A 27466-nucleotide genomic window follows, 5' to 3' on the forward strand; every position below is an offset into this window, starting at 1 on the left:
CCCGAAAAAATTACTAGGCTGATCTTTGAACTATCATCTTTTAACCAGCACCTTAAAGGCCCTGTCGGTGGACATGTATTTTACCAGCTTTTTTTGAATGTAAATGTCTCGACCCCGCTCTGGCTCACTACATAGCCCTGCCTATACTAAACTAAGGGACTCTTTACAAACCTCGACCATGGAAAAAAGACTGGATGAATTTGTCAAATGTACGTTTGCTAGACTTGGAAGGTTATAATAACTTAAGTGGATGGCATGGTTATTTGTGGTATGATAAAATTAAACTACAAGCAACATTCCGTAATCATATAATCAGGTCCTCTCTACTTCGTATTTGGATGAGATATAAACACATTTTGGAACCAGAAACACCGATGTGGATATCGCCCCAAGAAATGCTAACTTTGCGCCCACTTAGACCAGACAAATTTATTACTTATCAAGATCTAACTAATTGGGAAGGAAAGAAATGCTCACTAAAAGACTTTCAACTGCTTAAGGATGATTTACAATGGCTTCAATATTACCAAATCAAATCAGTTTTTGTACAAGATGCAAAAAAAGGTTTCTCTAAAGAAAAATCTCCTTTTCAAAGGATTCTACTAGACAATAATACAAAGCTGATTTCTAAAATGTATAATCTCCTTTTAACAATATACTGTGAGCAGGACACGATTAAACCAACTATGATCGATTGGGCTCAAAATGTGGGACATGATATTGTTTTAAATAAATGGGAAAGATTATGGTCTAAAGATTTAAAAGGAATAAAAGCACAGTCAGTGCGAGAAAACATCTATAAAATGATGTATAGATGGTATCTAACACCCAAGAAAATTGCAAAGATTTATAAAACGATGTCCCCTATTTGTTGGAAATGTAACAAAGAAATTGGTTCCTTTTATCACATGTGGTGGACCTGTGACAAAGCCAAAGACTTCTGGGACATGATTTATAACGAACTGAGACTAATACTACAAAAGAATATATCCAAAACACCAGAAATGATGTTATTGAGTATGATTCCAGACGACTTAGCAACACAAAGAACCTTTTTGATATATGCCACAACAGCTGCGAGACTGCTTTATGCAGCGAAATGGAAAGGGCTAGAAACTCCAGAGAAAAAAGACTGGATTGTTAAAATGTTTGAAGTGGCAGAAATGGCAAAACTCACAGCTATTCTAAATGAAGAAAATGACGTTCGGTTTTTGGGGGAATGGGGGGCGTGGATGCATTATTGTGAATATGAGTTAAAATTGGGAAGAATGGAAGAATATTTTCTAATCTGATCCAGAGGATTATTTTTGATTTTTTTTTTATATTGAATAAGCATAATTATATTTACTAACAGATTATGGTTTTTTATATATGGTATTGATATTTTATCAAGATTAGATTACCTATGACGGGAGGAACTTTTTATTAAGAGGCAGATAGAGGTGATGGGGAAGTCAAAAAATTTTCCATTTCTTTTTTTCTTTTTTCTTTTCTCTTTTTTATTATATGATATGGAATTATAACAACTTTAGGTTAGAATTGAAATTCGATATTGTTATAGATGTTGTTTAATGCAATGGAAAATTTCTATTATAAAACCCAATAAAATTTATATAAAAAAAAAAAGAATCTGCCACTCTTAACCACTATGCCTTTGAAGGTAAGTTGTGTGTATGCATGAAAATATTTTCTAGTCACGCAGTGAAGATGCTTGTGCTACATAGCCTCTGCCAATGCTTGTGCTACATAGCATCCGCCAATCAGAAGCCCTGCTGGTCAAAAGCCCCACTTGGCCCCGCCCACTTTGTAGAAACACTTGGAGGGTGCCAGGAAAGGTGTCACCTGTAGCCTGCTGCTTCCTGGACAACTTTCCACCTCCACGTAGTGAAAGTTCTCTCACTGAGTCACAGGTGAGTAAATTGAGAATGGGACTGTGTCGGGGACCTGTGATTACAGCATGACGTTTTCCATACAGAGATGCTTTTCTGTGGCGGGCCCAGTGTTACAGCGGCTGCCAGTACCACACAGGGCAATGTAGCTTCCAGATAGCAGATTTCCCTGCATTTTCCTTACCCCAATCCCCATGATGGTGACACCCCCTCCCCCGCATCAACAGGGAAGGGGGGCTTTTCTGCATTTTTAAAAAGAGGTTCCATTCAATTTATTAATGCTCATAGACTGGTCATAAGCAAACAGAAAAAGATACAAAATACATAATTATAAATACAGTATTGACATTATGGGACAAACAATTTTACCACGCAAGAGTCACGTGAGGGTTGATATCAGCTAACAACTTAGCTACAATTTCCAGCTCCGAAGCTGGAGTCCATTTTTTAATATAAACTGTAATCCACATTTAACTTTTTCAAAAAGGTTATTGACATAGCAATAGACCATTATATTGATATGTCAGTTACAAATATTTTAAAAATCAGAAAGGGCAGTGTATGAGGAGAGGGGAGAGACCTCAGTGAGGTGTAATACCATACAGTCCACCCTACAAAGCAACCATTTTATGGTCTTGATAGGCTGGAAATCAGTTGAAATTCTGGGAGACCACGAGGCTGTATCTGGAGGTTGGCAACCTCATCCCATGCACATAAGGCGCTCATGCTTCAGTGAAGTCAGATGGGCTAGAAACCTGGCCTCTGGAACTGCTGCACTTCTGGAATAATGAGGTTATCTAACTGGAACAACAAAATTAATGATAAAAATGGGTAATATGTTACTAAGCTTTTTGTTTTCCAGTTCATAGAATCATAGAGTTGGAAGGACCACCAGGGTCATCACGTCCAACCCCCTGCACAATGCAGGAAATTCACAACTACCTCCCCCCTCCACACCCCTAGTGACCAGAAGATGGCCAAGATGCCCTCCCTCTCATCATCTGCCTAAGGTCACAGAATCAGCATTGCTGACAGATGGCCATCTAACCTCTGCAGCCCAAGATTGCATTTGCCTTTTTAGCTACCGCATCACACTGCTGACTCATGTTCAGTGTTTGGTCTACTAAGACCCCAAGATCCTTTTCACACACACTACTGCTCAGACAAGTCTCCCCCATCCTATTATGCATTTGATTTTTCCTACCTAAATGCAGAACTTTACATTTGTCTTTGTTGAAGTGCATTTTATTAGTTCTAGCCCACTTCTCCAGCCTGTCAAGATCATCCTGCATCTTGGCTCCGTCTTCTACCATATTTGCTACCCCTCCCAATTTAGTATCATGTGCAAATTTAATGAGCATCCCCTCTATTCCTTCATCCAAATCATTTATAAAGATGTTGAACAACACAGGGCCCAGCACAGATCCCTGAGAAACTCCACTAGTCACTTCTCTCCAAGTAGATGAGGAACCATTAACTAGCACTCTTTGGGTATGATCTGTCAACCAGTTGCAGATCCACCTAACAATAATAGGATCTAAATCACATTTTCCCAATTTGTCAACTAGAATACTATGTAGGGCTGTGGAAATTTTTTTTGGGAGAATTCGGATTCAGCAAAATTCAGCCCATTTTGATTCGGAAAATGCCGAAGTCCGAACTCCCTCGATTCGGATCCGGGGAATTCGGCCGAATTCTCAAATCAATTCGGCCGAATAAAGGCGGGCAGGGGTCTTTAAACTGCTTGCAGTTTAAAGACTCACCGCCCGCTTTCCCCGGGAGTCCCGGGAAGGGGGGCAGTGGGGGTTTAGCACTCCCCCCCTTCCCGGTCCAATGCTCAGCTGTTGGGCAGGGGGTGGGGACCTGCCCAACAGCTGAGCTGGGGGGGAAAGTGCTCTGGGGGGGGAAGTGCTCTGCGCTGCCTGGGACTACCAGGAAACCGGGTAGGGCGGTCTTTAAAGGCGGGAAAAGGCAGGTTCAGGGAACGCCAAACCTGCTGAATTTATTCGGCATTCACCCGAACTCGCCGAATTCGGCGCATCCTTTTCCCGCCTTTTTTTGAGTTCGGTTCCATCCGAACCGGAAACCTCCGAATTGGGGGGAAATTGGCGTTTTTTTGGTTCAGGACGAACCGAATCGACAGCCCTAATACTATGTGAACCTTATCAAAAGCCTTACTGAAATCTAGATAAACTATGTCTACAGCATTCCCCTGTTCCAGCAAGGTAGTAACTTTCTCAAAAAAGGAGATTTCACCTCAGATCTGCTGTCTCGTGATGCAGGAGGGATAATCTCCTTGCTGCATTTTAAAATCTAAAAACAGATTAGATCTTTATATGCCAGCCATTGCACTGGAAACAATTCTTAGCTCACTTCTGGGCAAGTATCTATTCTCTCTGATGTCTCATAGACAGAAATTGATTCATGAAAAACTGGAGGCACTCCTTCCATTTGTTTGAGCGGCTAGCAAGCAAGCCGGGGGAGGCTGCAAGCATTTTTTTTCTTGCTACCCTTTCACTACTAATGAATAAATATAGAAGTGAACTTTGCAGATAGTTCCAGAAATGATTGCCGGCACATGCTGGGAGCTGGTTAATTGCCTCGCTATTAATGTGAAATACGAGTCCAGTAACTCTTCTGCTGATAGGGAATCTTGACATCAGCCAAAATGAAGAGCTCTCTTAAAATGAACAAGAGTTGCTTGAAAATAGCTGCTATAAATGAAACCAGTAAATAAGTGGGTCTTGAGATGCATTTATAAATGCTCGAGCCATTGGGCACTGGTTGCAATGATTAAAAAAACCCCTAGTAATCCAAAGCAATCTAATGAAGAAGTAATATTGAGAAGGTTTATAACCAGCAACTATAACTATAGGCCTTGTGTTCTATGAGCGGGGAGAACCATTCATGCTGCCCTGAGCTACTTGGAGAAAGAGAAGAATAAAAATGTGATAAGTATTTATGGCCAATTACCACCAGAAATAAAGTTGTAGCATCTGTAGTTTTCTTACCATAAGAAATTGAGAAGAACCCTGTCAGTCAGAGCTGTTTCCCGAGAGTTGTCAACCAGATGCTTCTAGGAAGTCCATAAGCAGCACCTAATGGCAGTTGCATCCTCTGATATTCACAGCATTTTGTCTTTGAAGATAGAAGTTTCCCTTAACCATTGTGGCTGAGAGCTGTTGATTAGACATCCTACAAGACCTTGGAGAGCCGCTGCTGGTCAGAGTAGACAATACTGACTTTGATGGACCAAGGGTCTGATTCAGTATAAGGCAGCTTCATGTGTGTACAAAAATGTGCCTTTCAAAGCAATTTCAACAAGAAGTGATAATCACATACTCTGGGGAGTGAATTCCATAAACTAATGCTTTGTGTGAAGTACTTTTGTGTGTGTCCTAAAAATCTACTTCATGTCAATGGAATGTTACCACTAAAGTCCAGAACTGTAACATTTGAGTTCCAAAGAGGGAATTTTACCACAAAAATGAGGAGAATTTAAAACGAAGCTGAAGGGGAAACACCAGAGAGTCAAATCCCGAGAGAATGCTTGGAAGCTATTTAAAACCACGCTAATTGAAGCCCAGATAGAATGCATCCCAGATTACAAAAGGCATCGCCAAGTCTAAAAGAATGCCTGCATGGTTAACAACACAAGTCAAGGAAGCTATAAAAAGCAAAGAAGCTTATTTTGAAAAGTGGAACATCTGCCCCAATGAATTGAACAGAAGGGACTATGGGCTCTGGCAAATGAAATGTAAGTTAAAAATTAAGCATGCGAAAAGAGAATTTGAGGAGTAGATTGCTAAAAGTATCAGGACAAACAATAAACATCTCTTTAAATACAGAGCAGGAAACAGCCAGAAAAGCCGTTGGGCCTTTGGATGACCAAGAAATAGAAAAGATTTCTAAAGAAAGATGGGAAGATGGCAGAGAAGCCCAATTAATTAAACCCAACTGCATATGTGTTCACTGTGGAAAGTGCCGTGGCATATGTACCTAGGACACAGCCACTCTTTTCAGGAAGAGTGTCTGAAGAACTAAGTCAAACTGAAGTGATAAGAGGTGAAGTTCTAGACCTACTGGGGAAATAAAAAATGAGTGTCACCAGGTTCTGATGGCCTAAAGTTCTTAGGGAATTCAGACATGAGTTTGTTGATCTACTAGCAGGTATACATCACTAAAATCAGCCACTGTACCAGAAGACTGGAGAGCAGTGAATGTTTCACTGGATTTTATACAGGGGTCCAGAGAGGGAAAAGAAAATTATATGCCAGTTAGCCTAGCATCTATCCCAGGCAAATTAGTAGAAACTGCAATCAAAGTCAATAAATATTACTAGGCTCATAGAGGACAAAGCCTGCTGAGGGGAAATCATCATGGCTTCTAAAAGGGGAAGTCCTGCCTCACCAACCCTTTGGAGTTCTTCAGCTCATTCCTGAGCCTCTGGCAGCTGGGGACGGCGTGGACGAGGAGCCACTGTGCCACCTCCAAACCAGTTTCCTGGCTGCCGAAAATATTTAAAAAGCCTTTTGCAGGCTTTTTAAATTTTAAATGGGGCTTTTTGCCCCATAGAGAATAGCGAGGCTGCGCCTGCTAAAAAGCTGGCACACCTCGCTCTTTTCCCCACAGGCATACCTGGGGTGAAAGGGGACAGGAGACTGCCTACAGGCAGCCCTGTCCTCCCAGAATGCCCCAGGAATGCCTCCTGGGATGCCGGAACGCCCCCTGGAACACCAGCTCGGGCATTTATGCTGGTGGGATGCTGGCGGAATGCCCCGTCGGAATCCCGGGGTGGAGCTGCCATGGCAGTGCCGGGAGACCAGCATCCGGGCCTCCCCGCCGGCATTGGGGACACTTACAGTGGCGTAAGTAGCCCGGACGCCGGCATAGAGAGCCCCAACACCAGCGCAGTGCCTTCCTAGCCTCCTAAGGGCTTTTACCATTAAAGGTCAGGAATACGCTGTTTGAAGCATGCAGATAATGGTGAACCAGTAGACATTATATACTTTGACTTTCTAAAGGGTTTTCACAAGATAACTCAGCAAAGACTCCTGAGTAAACTTAGTAGTCATGGGATAAGTGGATGGTTTCACTTTTTGATATTGGTTAACTGATAGGAAGCAAACAGTAGGAATAAACAGAAAGTTATCACAATGGAAGTAAGGAAGCAGTGAGGTCCCACAAAAACTGGTATTGGGGCCGGTACTATTTAATTAGTTCATAAATGATCTGGAACTGGGTGTGAGCAGTATAGGGGCCAAGTTTGCAGATGACACAAAATTATTTAGGATGGTGAAGACCAGGGCTGACTGTGAAGAGCTGCAGAAGTGAGTGGGAGACAACGTGGCAAATGAAGTTCAGTGTTTATAAGTGTAAGGTGATGCACATAGGAACTAATAATCTCATCTTGAAGTATAGGCTAATGAGATCTGAACTTGCTGAGACTGAGAGGGAAAGAGATCTTGGGGTCATAGTAGACAGCTCGGTGGAAGTGTCAACCTGTTGTGCTGTGGCAATGAAAACGGCAAACTCTGTGTTGGGGTTTATTAGGAAAGGGATTGAAAATAAAACAGCTGATATTATAATGCTCCTGTATAGATCTATAGTGCATCCTCACTTGGAATACTGCATGTTCTGGTCATCAAATCTCAAAAGGACATTGCAGAGCTGGGAAAAGTACAGAAGAGAGCAACCAATATGCTTAAGGGTTTGGAACACCTTTCCTATGAAGAAAGGCTGACGAGTCTTGGACTTTCAGTTTAGAAAAGAGATGACAAAGGGGGGGCATGATAGAGGTTTATAAAATTATCTCCCAAAATACTATTACTCGAGGGCATCCAATTAAGCTGTTGGGCAGTAAATTCAGGCCAGACAAAAGGAAATACGTCTTTATACAATTAGTCACTAAAATGTGAGATTTGCTGCCAGGGGATAGCCATAGGCGTAGAGGATAAGTATAAGAGGATACTAGTCATGGTGACTAAAAGAAACCTCCACAGTCAGAGGCAGTTAACCTCTGAATACCAGTACCAGAAGACAACATCAGGGGAAGGCATCAGGTATGCCCTGTCACTGGTCCTCCAGAGTAACAGTTTGGCCACTGTGTGAGACAGGATGCTGGACTAAATGGACCGCTGGTCTGATCCAGCAGAGCTCTTCTAATGTTCTTATTTTTGGGGTGGGACTATATTTCCAAGAGATGTTGAGTACTTTCTCCACCCCCTGTTGCCAACAGCCAATGATATGTGGTAGGAGTGGGGAAAACAGCCATTCTTCAACTATAAACTATTCAGAAGCACCACACACACGTCTTTCCAAACATTTCAAGGAGGGAAATCCTGCGTAAATTTCTGCTAAACCATAGCCAGGAGTTTAGGTACATGCTTGGATGTTTGTACGTCAGAATTCTTGTTACATAAAATGTATCCCTTTCCCCATTGTTATGAGGTATCCATGAGTTTCCCTTCTCTGAAGGAAGCACTTCCATTACAAGGCTATCCTATTCTCCCACAGCTCAGCATAAAATTCTTGCCCTTGTACTCATGTGTGCTTTCATAATTGTTGCTCGATATACTGTGTAGTGCCTGTAATGCCACTGATGGGGGTTATAGTATTCTCCCCCCCGCCCACCCCAAGTCCTCTCAGGATTTGTGAAATTTTGTACTTTCAGAGGTACCAGCTAGCCATATTGATCAAAGAAAAATCCATCAACAGGGATGCCGTATAATCCCCTTTATTAAGATCATCCAGAATGACACAAAATTATGCAAGCTTTTGATTGGTTCTTGTAGGTTATCCGGGCTGTGTAACCGTGGTCTTGGAATTTTCTTTCCTGACGTTTCGCCAGCAACTGTGGCAGGCATCTTCAGAGTAGTAACACTGAAGGACAGTGTCTCTCAGTGTCAAGTGTGTAGGAAGAGTAATATATAGTCAGAAAGGGGTAATAAGGCTTGGCTTCCTGTACTGAAAACCTCCAGACTAACAAAGACAACATTCAACAATAGCCATGCAGATTAGCTTTGGATTACACACATTAACAGATCACTTCAGGATACAATGGTTCCATATTAACATACCACACCCTCATTAGCACATTATCTTGATACTTGCAGGACAATGATTAGCACATTACTTTTGCAGGACAGTACTCAGCTCAAACCCAACCCCTTTCTGACTATATATTACTCTTCCTACACACTTGACACAGCCCGGATAACCTACAAGAACCAATGAACTCTGACCGTGAAAGCCTTCGACAATATTTTGCAAGCTGTTGAGTTCTCCAGAACTATTCTGTCCAGCAAAGGTTGCCAACTAGGGTTGCCAACTCCAGGTTGGGAGATGCCTGTAGATTTGGGGGTGCAGCCTGTGAAGAGTGGGGTTTGGAGAAGGGAAAAACCTCAGTAGAGGATAATGCCATACAGTCTACTTTCCAAAGCAGCCATTTTCTCCAGGGGAACTGATCTCTGTTATCTGGAGATCAGTTGTAATTCCAGGATGTTTGGGGATCAGTGGCTATGGCTTAGTGGTAGAGCATTTGCTTGGCATGCAGAAAGTCCCAGGTTCAATCCCTAGCATCTCCAGTTAAAGGGACTAGGTAGGTAGGTGATGTGAAAGACCCCTGCCTCAGACCTTGGAGAGCTGCTGCCGATCTGAGTAGACAATTCTGACTTTGATGGACCAAGGGTCTGATTCAGTATAAGGCAGCTTCATGTGTTCATGCATTGCCACCAGGAGGTTGGCAATGCTACTACCTACTCTACTGTTACACGCAGACCACAAGCGGGCTCAGATCAGCAACAGCACAAATATTGTGCCAGCAGAAAGAAATCGTCATCTCTGTGTGGAAGTCAGTGCAATGTCTAACAGAAGCACGAGATGGCAGTGCGTGCCCGAGGAAGAACAACCTGACCTGGCAAAGCAGAGGCTTTTCAGAATAACAGATATTTCACCAGGTTCAGTTGAATCTGCAGGAATGGATAGTATGAGGAATTAGAAACCGCTGCAATTTTCTTTATTCATTAGGGTTTTTCTTTTCCAGGAGAAACATAGCACATCTACTTAACATGCCTAACAAAGAAGTTAGCCCTTGCTGATGTTACAAGAGGAACTCAACAAGCAGACAGAAGCCAAACCCTTTTGTTCGGAAGAAAATTGCAGTGGGACGAACTATAAATCTGTTTCTTTCAAAAATCTCAACAATTTAATACGTTTCCTTTCAAAATGAACTGGATGCTGCTTAAGCGCAATTGATTGCTTCTAATTCATATGCAGGCAAATAATAGTGGAGGGTGGGGCGAGGCCTCTTGATTTCTTTCAGAACTTTCTGACATGGAAATAGAGAATCTAAATTCTTGAGACTGAGTAATCTAAACAGCAGCGTTTTGCCATACCAAAGAGAGGTCACGCTCACAGTCTCTTCATTTTAACAGCCTTTAAAAAGTTTTTGTTTGTGTTCTGGGAGATGGACTAGAGTTGCCAACCCTGGGTTGGGGAAAATCCATGGAGATTTGAAGGTGGAATTTGGGGAGGGAAGGGACCTCAGTGGAGTATAATGCGATAGAGTCCACCCTCAGAAGCAGCCATTTTCCCCAGGAGAACTGATCTCTATAGTTTGGAGATCAGCATTAATGCCAAGAGATCTCCAAGCTCTACCTGGAGGTTGGCAACCCTATGACTGAGAGGAATTAAAAGGCCTGCAGGGGTACGACGGATCAGGTGAGAATGCTAAAGCTTTCCAGGCATATTTTTAAGTAGGGCGGCAGCCTACTTAAGAGAAGCATTTGTCCCTGTGCTCCCCTCCCACCTTTGGCCTAATTGTCGACAAGGTGGTATACTTACCCCACTTTAGAAGGTTCACGTGGGTCCCTGTTTCTCCATTACAAAAAGAATTCCTTGCTCAGGAAGCTAGGCTAGATCCCTTCTCTCCAGCCAGTGTTTGGTTGAGGGAAATTATTTTGTATGAATTCAATCATGTGAGACCTCTGAAGTGGATATAGTCAAGCACTGTAGCGGTTAAATTTTGCCACTGAGAAAAGAAGGATAGGCTTGTTGTGAAGTGTGTTTCTGGTGCCTGAGTAGTGGTTTCACAGTGCAACATCAAACTGCACATTTTCAGATGCGCACTCTTTTCATACATTTCCAGGCTGAAAAGAGGTTCTGGAGAAAAGTGTTTCACCCGGATGATCTTCGTGGCCCTCTGTAGAAGAGAGAAGGTATTTTAACAGAACTGAGTAGGTACAGAGCATCTGCACAGCTTTCAGACTTCAACACTTCTTGTTATCTACTTGACTGGTAGTATTTTTACAAAGGAACAGTAGTATTATCTATCCAGTACCTTTCAAAATCCCATCTGTCTTCAGAGTTGCTCAGAGTGGCCAACACGGTTCATACAACAGCCCTGTGAGATAAGAGTGATCAGCACATTGGGATTTGAATATGCATCTCCTATGTTATAGCCTGACTCTAACTATTGCACCATACTATGCCAGCAGTGCCAGAAGTGCTCCCATCTATATATCTAATAGCCATGTGTGGTGTCCCCCCGCCCCGCCCATGGATATCTAAATCTGCAGATTGAGGCCACATAGACAGAACACAACATTTTCATCAAAGTTGGGGGGACCCTCAGGCTTGCAGAAAAACCCTAAGTTGCTAAAAGGAGGGGTTTACCACCCCCCAAACAGAGAACAGTTGACTGCGCAAGCTCAGAGAACAGTTTTGTGTGAGGAGGAGGGTAGGGGGGAAAGAGAGATGATGGCACACTGCCAGGCCATCACAGACAAGGAGCGACTGTTGCTGCTACACCCCCCTGGCCAAGTTTCAGGCAGGTGGAGAAGAAGAGTCTTGGCTCATTCTCACCTTGTGGGAGGAGCAGGTTTCATGGCTCACCTCCCCATCATCCAACAATGATGCAGCTGTGGCAGAACCCACAGCAGCTGCACTCCCATACTGCGAAGCTCAGGAAAGTAGAGAAGGAGAAAGAGGAGCCACTGCTGCCTCCAACTGCCCCCTTCCATCAATGCGACAAAGAATCTCATCATAGGTTCCAGGCAAACAACACTTCTCCACTGGCTGGAGGCAAGCCGGGGAGGGGGCAGGAAGGACAGGAGCCACCACTACTGTCATCGTTCCCTTTAGAGCAACGGAGAGGACAAAATGGTTGATCTGAGTCTGGGTTAGAAGGGGAAAGGATAGGGGGGAGATAGTAAGGGGGTGGAAACAGAAAGTGAGGGGACCTAAGTGACAGAAAAGGAGTGGGGGAGAGGGGCAGAAGGAAAGGTAAGGGAACGGGATGCAAGGAGGTCCCTACTTGTAACTACCTACTACTCAAAGTGCTGGTGTAGATTGCAGGACTTCCAGGAGTTGGTGGTTTGGATAATGTGCCGTGGGTGACTGACTCTTCTTAGAAATTAAAAATAAAGGAGGCAGGCTCAACCCAGGGATGCAAAATTTCTGGAAATGTTGAAGCCATGAAGAAAGCACAGCTGCCATCCCCCACACATTTTGGAGAGGAAATTTCTGCAAGATTTTGGGCAAGCAACAGCTCCTGGTACAGAGCTGTAGAAGTCAGCAGGAAAATCCAGGGAAACTGGATCTCATAGGAGCACTCATGTTTTCTGGATGAAGGTGATAGACTTCCATCGCACAAAAATAGATATATTACTCAATCCTTTTTATGGGAAGAAAAACAAATCTCCACAAGTATATTGCCAGAGTGAGCAAGAGAAGACCGTTCATTCTTCTCTAAATGTCTTGTTCTGTCTGTCAGATCTGATGACTGTTGACTGGACACTTCCAAGCAATTTTGCTTGGCTATTTATTTTTATTTGTTCTCCTGAGGAATCCTCAAACATTTTAAATTTGATTTAAGGAAGTTTCCAGGAACAAATTGAACACACGGCGACGAGCAGTTCACTTTCATGGTCAATACACAGACAATAAAGAACAATAACAGTGAAGTAATTTCATTTTGGTGACGCTAGCCTTGTATATTTATGTTTCAGATGGATTTTAATACTCATGACATTTCCTCTAAAGGTTTATGTACTTTTTTATGGTGAGTCCGTTTGCTGCATCTAAATCTTTTCTAAAATGGGAAGGTGCTCAATATTTGACCTAGATGCCACAACATGGCAAAACTGGCTTGTCTATGTAGGGAAAAAACAAAGCAAACTCCAAGTTTCCTCATTGCACCAAGGTAAAGAATTGCATGCTGGAACCTGTGGTTTAGAGAACAGAATCCAAAGAGCAGGGAGAAAGGCAGTCATTTTACTACAGATCTGGAACACAAAATAAAATGCACTGCTATGAAAGCTTCACATAACAATAGAAAAATAGTGAGTAAGATGCAAAAGGCCACAGAGCTGGGTCCATGAGCCCAAAGAGTTTTCAGACGTTTTTTTTTTTGGGGGGGGCTCACTTCGTCTCTTCCTAATATGTCATGCTGCATGGAAAACTGTTTTTGAAAGGAGTTTGAAATGTGGGGCACGTATGTATGTGGGGATTCATTTTATATATAAACAAGTTTTTAAAGAGTTTTAATAGGGACAGAGGTTTGGTTGAACCCAAAACATCTCTTTGCTTTCTGGCCAGCTTGAGGTTTTGAGAGCCAATGTGTCATAGTGGGTGGACTAGGATCTGGGATACCAAAATCAGTCCCCATGTCAGACCTGCCATGTGACAACATGTGTGTGTGTGTGGGGGGGGGGAACGGGGTGAAAGGGAACCTTTTAGTTTGTTGTATACATGACTCCTAGTTTCATACAATAAATCTTGAATAAAGAAAAGATGGAAGGGAGATAAGTACCTAACCAGCAAGTAACTTTTTAAAGGCCTTTTATGCACAGGTTGTTTCCATCGCCATCAAGCCCCAACTACTTCAGGGCTTTGTTTCCATTATGCATGTCTTTTTCAACCTTTAGAAGTCGCTTCGCTCTCGCCTTATGTTTTCTCCACATTTTCTGGCTGCTGTTTTAGCCCAAGTTTAAAGTCTGCCTGAATCCCAAATCGAACGCTGGTCCTGTGCACACCTGTCAATTTGGGGTTTTCTCTCCACGTCCATTCTCACTTCTCCTACCCACTTGTCTTTCCTCCTCATCCAACCCCTCCCCTCGAAGCCTTTTTTTTTTTTTTTTTGCGAATGCCTGGCTAGTAGAGAAGGCTGGGCTACTTATCTGATTATTTTCATAGCGAGTTGGTCAGTTTCAGACCTCCACCGTTTCCTTATTTAGTTCCAGAGTGGCGGGATGCAGCTGTTCAGCAAGCAGGGACTGGCACAGCTAGCTCCCTGGTTGTTTCTCTGCCCCAGAGAGGAAGATGTGTTACTCCAATTTGTAGCACAGGAGTTGAGTGGGGCTACTATGTACCCTGAGTAGGGTTGCCATTTGCCCACTTAGAGCAGGCTAATCCCCACTGACAGTCACTGGTGGCTTAATGGAACAGTGGGGGAAATGGGGAGTAATGTATCACACGGTGCTGTGACATCACTTCCAGCTGGAATCTGGAAGTGACATTGGCACAATGCAGCAATGCTCTAGGAATTTTCCAAGTGTCTCATCTAAGTTAAGACTTACCCCAGTAGCACTGCACCCGGAACCATCTACTGTTTAGGGAAAAGCAGAGGGTATAACATAATCTTGATCTTCTTCCAGTTCAAAATATAAAAAACCAAAGTCATTTCATTGGGGCCTATTTCCAGGCAGGTATACTTGGGAACTTTTGCACAAAACCAAGCAAAGACTGAAAAGAGAAATACTTTAATCTCAAAAGAATCTCTCTTCAAGGTATGTTGGCCTCTCACCTAACATCTTTTGTACCTTTTAAGTGGTTTTTGGTTGTTTGGGAATGAAGGACCTTTCCCCTAGTGTTTTATAACCATTTGTAGTTCTTGATGTAATGAGTTGCCTGTGCCAGTTGACATGCTTGCATCTTTTTTTTTAAATTGGGGATGTGGAAACCTCTGCAAGACAATGTATCAGCGGGAGAGTTGTGTAGGGGCTGTTGACCCATTTCCTTTCCTTTGCTTCTGTTTTTCTGCCCCTTCAGGTCTCTTTGGGGAATCACATTCCACAGACCTCTTGGACTGAGACAGAAATGTTTTATCTTCATTGTTCTCAGACAAACTGACAAGAAGCGAAGCAGTAAAGAGTGGCAAAGGATAGATTTGGTAAGGAATTTACCCTTGGATATGTTTTAAGGTTGCATGGCGAAAAGCATGCAATTGCAGAAGCAGTTGTTGTGATTGTTTTGTGTCCTCTGAATGCTTTTAGAAATTCAGTGGTGTGTGTGTGTGGGGGTAGAAATTTAGGACAGACTAAACAAAGTTAATTCCCACCTCCATCATGGTAAAAATCCATCAGCTTGCATTTGGGGCCTACCCAAAAATGTAGTAAGACCCAAGGATGCAGGAAGACAGAGCTGCTAATTGTGCCAACCCTTTGGGCAAGCCTCAAGATTAGTAGGGGGAGGGTCTGAGCGTACAAAGGGTAGTTTGAAGGGAATGAGCTAACCATTAGAGGACAGGAACTGGTGTTAGGGAGCTGGGAGGGAAGTATCAGTTTGGGGTTAAATGGGTTGTATAGTTCATGGGTTAAAGACGATTGGTAAACAAACATTAAAACTGAGCGTCTTAATTTGTGTCTTAATTTGTATTTTTAACCAACTGCACTCTAACCATATACTTACCAACCAGAAATCTGACTTTCCAATGAAATATTAAATGTAACGTAATTCCAGAAATAAACAAAAATATTTATCAACAGTTGTCCTATTTTTATGAAGTAACCCGTTGCATTTTGGTATTCTGTCCATTAATTTACCCAATATGACAAGATCCAGTTCTGTGGTTATCCAGTCTGTAGCCTTCTTCCAGTATCATGCCCTGACAATTTTAACCAAGACCAGTAAATTCTGGAATACCAATTTAATATTGCCCAAAAAAACACTATCAAACATATTAAAATGAGTGCACCCATATCAACCATATCAAATTTCAATTGAAACCCTGTCATTTGCCTTAATAGTTCCAGCAATTTGATACTAATATACCGAAATGTACCAAATATGTATAAAGTTTGAATCCATCTTTGTATTTCCAGTACTCATGGGTCTCTGCTTGAAAATCCTATTTAATCTTAGTGGCATCAAATACCAGTGATATATAGTCTTAAACTGTGTTTGTGTCAAGGAAACAATAAATTCTTTACTAGACATACAAATAAATCCCTCCACTTCCTGACCTAAGATTTCTTAACACAAATCCCTAACCCACAAGGACTCATTAGTTAGAAAACAGGGATTGGTATTAGTGGACTGGTATAATTTGGGGCCTGGGGCTTGGCTGAAATAGTTTTTAGGTTAACTGAAATTGGTTAAAAAAAATTAAAACTGGTATTTTTGTGAGAGATAAATTTAAAATAGAAAGGGGGAAGGATTGCATGCTGCATTGCATGGATTTTTTTTAAATTGAGGAATAAATTCCACTGTGCTCAATGGCACTAAGTTCCAGGGAAAGGGTGCCTAGCTGCTGAGAGATCTGCTAGTGTACTGTCCTCAACCGTAGACCAGGAGAAACATCGCAGTTTTACAGCCCTGCGGAACTGTGCAAGATCCCACAGGGCCATGGTTAGGGTTGCCAACCTCCAGGTACTCAAAATCTAACACAGATCAACCATACAAAGTATAGCTAAACAACAGGCTGTATTATACAATAACATTGACAAGCACATATCCTGAGAAGGAACCTGTTGGAAGACTGTTAAGAAATAAAATCCTGGGAAGGATCCTTATGAAGGATTCTTGGATATGGATTCTATAATATGAAATAAGAGACGGGGTATATAAGGTTGGTGAGGTGGAACTGATGAAGAACTGAAACGGCCGTCTTCCTCTTCACTTTTGATCCCCTGCTTTGGGACTGAGTAATACTTACCTGGAATCCACACCTGAAAGAAGAAAAAAAACCTTGAATTGGTAACTGTTGGACTTTTGGACTGTCTTTAGGATAGTGAGTTTTGGAAACTGGAATATTGTGACTTTGCGTCATTATGCTTAAGAAATAGGACTTTTTGTATGTGCTTGTCAGTGTTATTGTATAATACTGTCTGTTGTATAGCTATACTTTGTATGGCTTATCTGTGTTAGATTTGGAGTAACTACATTTATACACAGAGGTGTCTATTTTGGCTTACAACCTCCAGGTACTAGCTGGAGATCTCCTGCCGATAGACATCAGTTCATCTGGAGAAAATGGCTGCTTTGGCAATTTGACTCTATGGCATTGAAGTCCCTTCCCTCCCCAAACCCCACCCTCTTCAGGCTCAACCCCCAAAATTTCCAGGTATTTCCCAACCCAGAGCTGGCAACCCTAGAGAGCTCCCTGGTTGAGGACAGCCGGACATTTTTCGGGTTGGGGACCACCAGTAAGTTGGTATTCGCAGAGTGTAATGCTCTCTGGTGGGCGTACCAGTAGAGACAGTCCCGAAGATATGACGATCCCAGACCATGTAAGGCTTTAAAGGTCAAAACAAGCACCTTGAATCTGTTCTGAGTGAAGCTGCCACATGGCAGATCGCTATGAGCCCTATAGTATTCATTGGCCTTTTAGGAACTTCCTATATCCCATTGTTATGACTCATGGATTATGTAACTACTGATTCTCCCTAAAGTAAGGCCATTTATGCTTGGTAATTAGCAGCGTGTTCCAGGCTGAATTGCCCAGCATTTTTTTTTTTAGTTTTTCACGGTGAACTGTCATTCAGGAAGTGACTGCGACGGTGCATACCTGCTTCACATCACTTAAGAGCCCCGTTAAAGCGTTCTTTTGTGTCTGCTGTGCCCCCACACCAAAGAATCCCCTGAAGGAACCATGCAAAATGACAGCCGTGCATTAGCTATGCAAAAGGCAGTTGTCTAATGGAAGAAACAAAGGAGCAGGCGAGTGTGGAAGGGGGGGGAATTTCTCCTTTTGTGTTGGGACCGTGAATAGTCATTTTAAAAGTCGCATTTAAAAAAAGAGCTTTGAGCAAGCTTCAAAATGGACCCTGCATAAATGGCCTAAGTGTTCAGGGTTTCATCCTATCCTGATGCATTTCTATTGACATTCAAAAGGACAGTTGTAGCCATTTGGAAATGTTTTCCAAAGAGCAATGCAGAGTCAAGCAATCAATTGAAATCTTAGCTGCTATGCAGCTGTGCCTAGTGAATGATTAAGGATTGCTGTGCTGCCTTGTGCCCATCTCTTGTCTTTATGTGTAGATTTCTATAAGTCTACAAACTGCTGGTTTCCTGTTGGGCACTTGGACTTGTCTGAAAAATAAATGAAGGATAAGGAATGACTTTATCCCTCAAATAAGCCACTACATTGTGGGATTCCTTGCCAGCAGGTGTAGTGATAGCCGCTAGCATGGAAACTTTATAAAAGGTTTAGTAGGGTTGCCATCTCTGGGTTGGGAAATACCTGGAGATTTTGAGGGCGGAGCCTGAGGAGGGCGGGTTTTGGGGAGAGGAGGGACTTCAATGCCATAGAGTCCAATTGCCAAAGCAGTCATTTTCTGCAAGTGAACTAGTCTCTATTGGCTGGAGTTCAGTTGTAACAGCAGGAGATCTCCAGCTAGTACCTGGACGTTGGCAACCCTAGGGATTAGGCAGTTGGAAAGGTCCATCAGTGGCTACTAGTCATGGTGAGTTAAGGGAACCTTTATATACAGAAGGAGAAAACCTCTGAACACCATTGCTAGGAGGCAACAACAGAAGAAGGCCTTGGTCTCTATGCCTTCTTCACTGGCCCTCCAGGACAAGTGGTTATCTGTTGTTTGAACAGTGCTGGACTAGATTGAGTATTGGTCTAATTGAACTGTGCTCCTCTTATCTTCATAACCTTCAGGACAAGTCAAGGGTTGGATGTTGTTTTCTTGGTTTTGGCAATCAAGAGGTTAACAATGGCAGAGCATACTATTGACAGCCTTGTTTTAAATCTCTTTTTCAGGTTCCAAAGCTGCATCACTTTGAAAAGCATGTTAAGAATTGATGTGGTTCTGTCTTAAATTAAATTCTATTTGTCTCAGTGCTGGAAAATTGCTTCACAGAAATCCCCGTATAATATATTTGCGATGCTGAGAAAAGGGGCGGGGGGAGGGAGGGAAAGTGGAGAAAAGGATTCATCTGGTGTAAGGAGCAGGCCCAAACTCTCAAACAGCTGCCAGAGGCACGCAGCTGCCATTTTAGTGATTCAGCGTAGAGCCCTTGGTTTTAAGGTGTGCTAATCAAAGGAAACTCTAGAGCTTCCCAAACCTCTGCAGAGTTGAAGACAGGGCAGCTAAGTGTGGAATGTGAAGCGGCTGGATGTGTCAGAAATACAGATCTGCAGGAATGGGTTGCTGGAAGATGTGAGGCCCGATGTACACTGTGAGCTTCCCAGACATTCTTGGATCAACAGCACTGCAAACGCTCAAGCCCAAATGCTTGTAAAACGATAAATTAGATTAGTTCTGCAATCCCCAGGCCCACCCTCCTGGAGTAGAAGAGAACAAATGAGCTGCAATCCTAGCTGCTTGGCTGAGCTGACTCTCCTGTCAGTTAGGAACATGTTCATAAGAACGTCTCCAAACTGGTTTGCTGTGGAAATTCACCACTCTCCACTTCCTCTCGAAGCCACAGTCAGAAAAAAAAATTGCCTGTCTGCAAAAAGCCCCCTGCTTTCGATGGGTGGTTGTGTCAGGGTTGCCAACCTCCAGGTGGAGCCTGGAGATCTCTCAGAGTTACAACTGATCTCCCGGCCATAGAGATCGCTTCCTCTGGATAAAATTGGCAGCAGGTGTGCTGCTCCCCCCCCCAATAGACAGTTACTAGCCAGGGTTGTTTCTCAAGCTCATTAATTAGCTCATCTGTTTCAGCTGTGCATCTGGTAGGGGAGGGGTGATCTGCTCATGTCCAGAATGTTCCTTGGGGACAGCCCTGTGATTGTTTGGGGAAGGTCAGGAGGTTATGGCCTGTCTTTCTAAAAAGTATAGCCCTTGATGGGATGGAACATCTTTCCTTTTGCATTTCTTGTGTTCTTCCCCTTACCTCATCCGTGCTGCCTATGGACATTTGCTGTATGTTCTGGAACACCTTCAGCTTTACTTATGAGAAACCAACATCTACGCTATAGAACTGAGTAAGAGTATTTGGTCAAGTAGCTTTCTTGTTTTCTGTGTACTTGAACTGTGCTGGGGAGGGGAGGGACTTCAATGCCATAGAGTCCAATTGCCAAAGCGGCCATTTTCTCCAGGTGAACTGATGTCTATTGGTTGGAGATCAGTTGTAATAGCAGGAGATTTCTGGTTATTACCTGGAGGTTGGCAACCCTAGGAACCATGCAGCACTTTGGTCAATCATAGTGGTGACTTATAACCAGCACAATTCACCTTGGAGGTTCCTTCAAGAACAGGGATAGCGCTCCCACTAAAAAAGTTATTCTTCCATGCAGCCCCGCCTCACCCCACCATTTGACAGAGAGAGAGAAGGCAGCTTCACAGATCCAGAGAAATAGGCGCGCTGGCAACCCATATAACTGAGACTCGATTCAGGTTTTGTTTCCTAATAGCATATGTAAATAAGCCTCGCTCTTCTTCTCACTGCAATCAATAGCCAAACTCCCATTGGTTTCAAAGATCAAGAGCTGAGTAAAAGAACTCATTCAGCTTGCAAAACAATACAGCAGAGGAAATTATGATCTCCCTTTGTTGGCATTTTTTCCTCCTCACGCACAAAAGCAACCAGAGATTTCAGTCAAAGTGACCTTTATTTTCTATTGACTCTAAAACGAACAACAAAGCAAACATCTATTGCCAGAAACAGGAGCCATAACTTAGTGCAAGCGTAGAGTATAGAAAAGAAAAGGCCCAGATGTTTTTATAGCAGTGCTTTCTGATCTTGAACAGGTGACAATCTGTGGGTCTCCATTTATCTTGCTGAGGAAAAGGCCACCATGCAGGCCAGCTGGTGAGCAGGCTGCGCTACTCTATGCAGCAGAGAAGAAAGTAAGCACCATGTCTGTTCTTAAATGTGAAAGCAGAAAAGGCTGTTTGCTCCTATATCTTGAAATCAATGCTTGACTCTGTGGGCAGGGAGCAGAGAGCTGGTATGTAATTCGTAAGCTGTCCTGGAGATTGCTACATGTTCCTTCAGCACCTCTGACCAACACAAGAAGTTCCATTGATCTCCTCCTGGGTCTCAGTCTCTGACCCAGAATTTCTGAGGTTTAAAATGATGGCTCAACTGGATTGCCTAGTTGTTGTGATTTCACCATATGTTGCTTGATTGGCTAGAAGCAACCATGAAGAGTCCAGAAAGATTTCCCCTCATTCTAAATTAGCTTAATTTGTCCTGAGTGATGTCAACATGAAGTTAAATCTGATTTACTATTTAGCCTCATGACCTCATCATATCCAGTCTGTCCAGTTTTTACTCCCTGGGTTACCAGGTGCCCCCCAGCCATAAGCAGGGGAGGGGGATCATACCAGGCTTAAAATGAGGCCTAGGCCTCAACATAGGGTTGCCAGCAGCAGGAGGTTTTTGGGGCAGAGCCTGAGGAGGGCAGGGTTTGGGGAGGGGAGGGACTTCCGTGCCATAGAGTCCAATGGCCAAATCGTCCATTTTCTCCCAGTGAACTGATCTCTGCTGGCTGGAGATCAGTTGCACCAGCAGGAGATCTCCAGCCACCACCTGGAGGTTGGGGGAGAAACAGGCACCTCTATACTAATACCAAAGGTTAGGAAAATAGTATAGGAGTGAAGAACATTTACAAACAAGGTGCAATTTATATAAGCTACTGAGATACCTATATACATACAATGTACAGACACAAGTAACCACACTACAACCAACACAAATTATGTACAAAATATACAATCAAAGGGCAAAAAGTCTTTCAAAGGTCTCAGCTGCTGAGACCTTTGAAAGACTTTTTGCCCTTTGGTTGTATATTTTGTACATACTTTGTGTTGGTTATAGTGTGGTTACTTGTGTCTGTACATTGTATGTATATAGGTATCTCAGTAGCTTATATAAATTGCACCTTGTTTGTAAATGTTCTTCGCACCACCTGGAGGTTGGCAACCCTACCTCAACAGCACCTGTGTGATGACATCACTTCCAGAATTAATGTCATCATACTGAAGACGATGAGGGAGATGCTCTCGTATGTGGGCAAAAACTCTATGGTAGAAGCTGTTTTTACCATAGAGTTTTGCCCAAATACCAGAGTGTCTCCCCAGCTGGCTGGTGCTGGGGATAGGGGGCCCAAAGTGATCCCCTGCCCCCGGTACGGGTCTGGCAACCCTAGTTACCACAGGAGTAATTCACATTGGAGGTATTAGGGTTGCCAACCTCCAGGTGGGGTCTTGCAGTCTTCCAGAACTGCAACTCACCTCCAGTCTCCAGACATCAGTTCCCCTGGAGAAAAGGGTGGCATTATATCCCACTGAGTTCCCTCCCTTTCCAAACCCTCCCCTCCCTAGGCTCCACCCCCAAATCTCCAGGAATTTCCAAACTTGAAGTTGGCAACCCTGGGAAAATCCAGCAGGTGCACGTTTACAATTGCACAATCTCCACTGCTATCTGGATCCAGCCATACATATATGGGGCTCCTTCTGTGTATATCTTCATTTCATTCATATCCTGTGATTCCTGCTCATGGTGGAATAAGGGATTGTGCCATTTTATACTTGTGATGTCCCTGTGGATTAGGCTGGAACAGAGACTGTGACTAGCCTGTAGTCACACAGTGGCCTTCATGATGTGGGGATCTGAGCACAGACCTCCAGGTTCAACACACCATCGACATCACTGCAACTCCTCTCAATGGGACCCTACAAGAATGCTTCTACTCTGCTGTTGCTAATGACACTAATGACACTCTGACCCCAACCACTGTACCTCTCAGTCTGATTTTCCCAGTTTCACACACTTGGGTGTTTCCAGTAAAGGGGAGAAGTAGCCTTGACCTCCCTTTCAGAGCAATAGGGACTGTTCACGCATCTTGCAAAACTCTCCCTTCACAGTGGTGATCGGGGCTCAGAAATGAGGCCCTCCAACTGCTGCACCTCTAATTACTTCTAACCACAGAGTTCAACATCTAATAGTTGTGATTTTGGGCTGTATTAAGAGATGAAATATAAATCAGACGAGGAGATGGGAAGCTGACTGAAGACTGAGTTAAACTTTTATAACTCAGCACATCAAGGGGTTATTGCTGGCTGAAACTCCCTTAATTTAGACTTGTCTATGAATTGAATTTCAGTGGTTCAGTTGTGCTCCGCATTCTAATCTCCATATCTGTGGTAAATTGATGAACAGTGCTCTCAGGTAGCAAAACCAGAAAGAGAGCTGGAGCGCAGGGGTGGATGGGGAAAAGAAAACCTATTTGGGCCAATCCAGTGGGAAATAGCAGCTTTGATATCTTTTTGTCAGTCAAAAGATTGTTTTAATACCCTGTCGGTCAGAGTAATAACCTTAAACAAATAGATCACTTGTATTTACTTTGTAATGTCTGTGCTTTTACAAGATTGACTAACTGTTGGGACTGTCTGTACAAATTTCACAGTCGTCCCAGGGCAGCTCTGGGAAGAGGACACTTTCACTCCACATACCATTTGGTGACATGCTATGAATTAATCATACCTCCAGGGCCCAGGGAAGATAATGATAGGAGAAACCCTGTTGGAGTGACTTGGAGAGTGCCAATAAAGTGTTTACAGCATCTGGCCGATTTTTGTACGAGGAAGAGTTAGAGGAAATAGTGGCTACTGTGGAGAGAGGAGGTAGCTCTCAATGCCTCGCAGAGCTTCTCAGAATAGCTGGGGATGGAAGAGAGCAGTGGCTCCTCTACTTTGCATATAGAAGGTCCCAGTCGCAAAGATGAGGGATCCTGGAGAGCCATTGTCGGAGTAGACGATACAGCCCTTGCTAGACCTGACTTGGTATGAAGCAACTTCATGTGTTCATGTACATTCCTAATTTGCCATTTAGGTTCATGAACTTACAGGACTTACGTACCCCATGTAGAATGGTCATTAGGGTTGCCAACCTCCAGATACTGAGAAAACCAGTACAGGAGCAATGCTGCTAACAATGCTGCTAACAATGCCAATATATTATAGCTACATATACACTTTACAGTATGTGGTAATGAAACCACCAACAACACATACATTCAGTACAACAGTGGATGTACAAAATTTCCACAGCTCATTTGAATTCCATCTGGTAAGTATCAAATAAGTCCTTTAAAGTAATTATCTTAGTCTTTTTTCAAAAAACAGATGCTGCAAGATGAACAGTCAAGGAGAATACGATCGTTTCGGAGCACAAGGGCTCAGTTCTTCATCAGTTCTTCCTGTACAGCATAATAAATACAAAATTTTCTATTCTGCAGTCTCTTTAAAATCCAATAAATATCTTTCAATAAATAACAATAATTAAGTTACAATAAATAGTTCAAATATTTACAAAAGATGCAATGCATGCAGTCCTATATCAACATCCATGATATCAGGTTTCAAAGAATAACCTTTTCCGGAATAGAAAAGGTTATTCTTTAAAACTATTTATTGTAACTTAATTATTGTTATTTATTGAAAGATATTTATTGGATTTTAAAGAGACTGCAGAATAGAAAAATTTGTATTTATTATGTTGTACAGGAAGAACTGATGAAGAACTGAGCCCTTGTGCTCCGAAACGATCGTATTCTCCTTGACTGTTCATCTTGCAGCATCTGTTTTTTGAAAAAAAGACTAAGATAATTACTTTAAAGGACTTATTTGATACTTACCAGATAGAATTCAAATGAGCTGTGGAAATTTTGTACATCCACTGTTGTACTGAATGTATGTGTTGTTGGTGGTTTCATTACCACATACTGTAAAGTGTATATGTAGCTATAATATATTGGCATTGTTAGCAGCATTGCTCCTGTACTGGTTTTCTCATCCTCCTGATAATAGTACAGAGGTGTCTTTTTTCTCCTTAACCTCCAGATACTAGCTGGAGATCTCCTGCTATAACAACTGATCTCTAGCCGATAAAGATCAGTTCACCTGGAGAAAATGGCCGCTTTGGCAATTGGACTCTATGGCATTGAAGTCCCTCCCCTCCCCAAACCCCACCCTCCTCAGGCTCCACCCAAAAAAAACCCTCCCACTGGTGGTGAAGAGGGACCTGGTAACCCTAGTGGTCATTAATTAAATTTATCTCAAGCGCACATCTCATCTCTGTCGTACTCACTTCACTATTTCTGTCATCCCAAATTGTTTTTTAAGCCTGTAGTCCATTCTCTGTATGTTTCCGAATCAGAAATGTTGCATTTTGTTGTGCTGTTAGTAATCCTTCATTTACTCTATGAATTCCACTCCAGCTTTCTTATAATCCTGGACAAATCAGTAGGGTTGCCAACCCCCAGGTAGTACCAGGAGATCTCCTGCTAATACAACTGATCTCCATCCGATAGAGATCAGTTCACCTGGAGAAAAATGGCTGCTTTGGCAATTAGACTCTATGGCATCGAAGTCCCTCCCCTCCCCAAACCCACCCTCATCAGGCTCTGCCCCAAAAAATCTCCCGCTGGTAGCGAAGAGGGACCTGGCAATTCTACAAATCAGCCCTTAATCATAGAGATATTTTAACTTCAGCTTGCACATTTAACATTTCCTTGTTAAAATGGTTTTTTAATATGTCAAATCACATGTTGCACAAGGGTCTTTACCTCTTTTGTTTGGAACAGCAAGCACCCATGAAACAAACATATGTCTGTGATCATGCAGTAGGCATGTGAGAAGACAGCTTGTGGCTCAGCGGTTGAGCATCTGCTTTGCATGCAGAAGGTTCCAAGTTCAGTCATTGGCAACTGCAGTTAACAGACTCAGGTAGCAGGTGAAGTGAAAAGGAAACCTGGAGAGTCAGAGTAGACAGACAATACTAGGAATGCTCAAACACCTGCTGGTTTGGATCATGTCCCGTTTGCCATTGCAAACAGGAAGTCAATTGGTTTTTGTCGATCAGTTCATTTGCTCATTGATCCGATCGTTGCTGTTCCGTAGGTTTCTTCACTATACTCCTTCCTAACAGTGGGCCAGTACAGCACAGTTGGCTTTTCATGCACAGCCACACACATTCTCACACAGCCTGAGTTCTGCTTCCCAGCTCCCTTGCTACAACATGACTCCCCTTGTATGGCAATCATTTAAACAGATTGTTAAATCAGTCAAAACTCATAGAAATCAGTCATAAATAAACACTGAGGTTTTTTTTTTTAATCCAACGATTGGTGTTTGTCTAAATAGTATTTAGTGATGTTAATGGCTGCTGGTCTGTTTGTATTGGCGTATTTTTGCATGTGTGCAGTTCTGAAGGAACACCCCACCACCACATACACACAATGCAAAATCTGTTCATCACTAGTTTGAAATCTGGTGTGTTGTAGAAGTCAGAGTGCCAGATTAGGATCTGGGAGACCCAGGTTCAAATCCCTACCCTTCCATGGAAACTCACTGGGTGACCTTGGTCCAGTCACACCCTCAGCCTAACCTACCTCCCAGAGTTGTTGTGAAGATAAAATGGAGGAGAGGAGAACCACATATGCTGCTTTGGGTCCCCATTGGGGAGAAAGGTGGAGTATAAATAAAGTAAATAAACAATAAACATTACGTGACCAGCCAAACTGAACAGAGGATTGGCTGAGATGCAATCAACCAAGGTGAACACAGTATGGTCAGACATGGTTAGTGCAAAATTCACACCACCCTTAGATGATAATGACATTTAATAGACTAATGGTAAGATCTGGATTAAGGAAACTTCATGTATGCATTTGTGTGAGAAAGCCACAGACAATTTGCATTCTCCAATGCATATTCATGCATTTCAACTTCACCCCTCTAAGGTGACAGTAATTCCAAATATTGCTATATATTCCTCTAACACCTTGCTGTATCATGCATGAGTTAGTCTTTAATCTGTTAAAGTGATGACTTGTTTTTTACCCCTTCTTTCACCTGTATCTTACAATTCTCTAGGGAAGGACTTTGACTTGCCGTTTTTTAAATAGTCCTCTACTGCTGGGCATTGTTAACCCCAACATATATCTTGGGTGGACTTTTCAGGAACAGTTAATTGTTTTGCTGTGTTGTGATACCTTTATTTTCTTTCCTTTTCAAATGGAAATGTACTTCCTGGCATGTGGCTTTGGGCTGTCAACTGATTAAAAGTGGCTGGCGCTTCCTCAACGTCCTCCCTTGGAAGCAAATTCCACTGGAATCAGGGCTATCGGAGTCTTCCTTTTAATTATGATGAATGATCCTACTTTTAACATGCTCATTAATTGATTGTTTTAAATATTAGAATGTCTCAATAGAGGCTATATTTAGTGCCATCATCCAATTAAAGTGGTATTAGTTGATTAATCATCTGGCATTTAATTGAATAATCTATTGATTAATAGGGCTGAGTTGAAAGAAGGACAATTTCTTTGTAAATGTTTTCTGCAGCTTCTAAATGCACCCTTTCTCTGTTCACCAATCCCCTCTTTTGGAGAT

The sequence above is a fragment of the Euleptes europaea genome, chromosome 3 (genome assembly GCF_029931775.1).
Source record: "Euleptes europaea isolate rEulEur1 chromosome 3, rEulEur1.hap1, whole genome shotgun sequence".
NCBI classification, from domain to species: domain Eukaryota; kingdom Metazoa; phylum Chordata; class Lepidosauria; order Squamata; family Sphaerodactylidae; genus Euleptes; species Euleptes europaea.